At 38.0% G+C, this 1,443-nt stretch overlaps 1 pseudogene; it reads left to right on the top strand.

The window, feature by feature from the left end:
• The first annotated feature begins 263 nt into the window (after nucleotides 1-263).
• Nucleotides 264-640, top strand: LOC102835609 (annotated as a pseudogene).
• Nucleotides 641-1,443: the final 803 nt, after the last annotated feature.

Below are 1,443 nucleotides of genomic sequence, written 5' to 3'. Positions count from 1 at the left end.
TGTTGTTGCGTGCAGTGGAGTCGGTTCCGACTCATAGCGACCCTGTGCAGGGTGTCCAAGGCTATAAATCTTTACGGGAGCAGAAAGCCTCATCTTTCTCCCATGGAACAGCTGGTAGTTGCGGACTGCTGATCTTTAGATTTGCAGCCCGATTCGTAACCACTACGCTACCAGAGCTCCTTTAAATTATTAGAAATTTAAAAAGAAGGGTAAAGCCCTTTCCTGTCTGTCTCTCACCATGCAGGAGCATAGAGTAAACGAAGATGGCCGCGGTGGTGGAAATGGAGCTGAGCAAGGCCTTTGCAGAGCTTCAAGACAAAGTGATTGAGACACAACAGGTGAAGTTTGTAGGCATGCAGATTGAACAGCTCAGCATAATGAAAAGGTATGCGTATCTTACAGATATAGAAATTATGGCTTTGGTAGATGACACTAACATGTATGAGAGTGTAAGATGAATGTTTGTTCTTCTGTCCAAGGAGGTAATTCACAACCAGCTGCAAGAGGAAACAGCAAATAGCGGACAAAAATAATGAAAGAACGGGAACAGAAGAAATCCTACCTTGAGCAGAGCATCAAGGAAGCTGAGGACAACATTCGGGAGATGCTGATGCCACAAAGCTCCCAGCAGGAGTTCTAGAGGAGAAGCTTTCCAGCCAGATTCATCTTACATCAGTAATGATATCCCTCATTCCACATCTCATCTGAATTCGGCTTGAATTTCTGGCAGCGCCCGTCGATGTACTGCCGCAATCAATTCTAAATTATCTGCAACAAGATTTTACTTGCAAAAAAAGAAAAAAAAAATTTTTACTTGTAAAAAAAAAGACTAAATAGAATTAAAATGGATGATTGTGTTGGCTATTCTCAGATTCAGACATTATGGCTTGCCATTTAAATATATTTCATCTGAAATAAAGAGACATATTACAGAAAAGTTTGATAAGAAAAATAAAATGTTTTCACACCATTAAACATAGACATAATGTAATAAGTGTTTGCAAATTTCCTTCTGTTATTTTCTGTGTGCATATATTTGTATATATTTTAAATGATAAAATATGCATGCCATTTGATGATTGTAGTCATTAGTTTAAATAAACAGCTGCAGGACATTGTTAGATATAGTGCCAGAAGATGAGTCCGTCAGGTTGGAAGGCACTGGAAATATGACTGAGAAAGAGCTGCCTCCTAAAAGTAGCCTTGACCATGGTTACACAAATGGAATACAGCTTTTGGGACCTTGATATGTTGATGAGAGACAACTAAAAATGAAAATAAACAGCTGCAAATATCCATTAATAAGTATGAAGTATGAATCTAGAAAAATTGGAAGTTGTCAATTTCAAGTGGAACTTATAAAGATTTATATCTTAGACATTAGGAAGCTGAAATAGGCTGTTTATGGGCCATTTGGAACTAGACAATCATAAGGTTTACTAT

Source organism: Chrysochloris asiatica, unplaced genomic scaffold (genome assembly GCF_000296735.1).
Source record: "Chrysochloris asiatica unplaced genomic scaffold, ChrAsi1.0 scaffold00133, whole genome shotgun sequence".
In the NCBI taxonomy this organism is placed as follows: domain Eukaryota; kingdom Metazoa; phylum Chordata; class Mammalia; order Afrosoricida; family Chrysochloridae; genus Chrysochloris; species Chrysochloris asiatica.
This window is presented reverse-complemented; position numbering and strand designations above follow the sequence as displayed.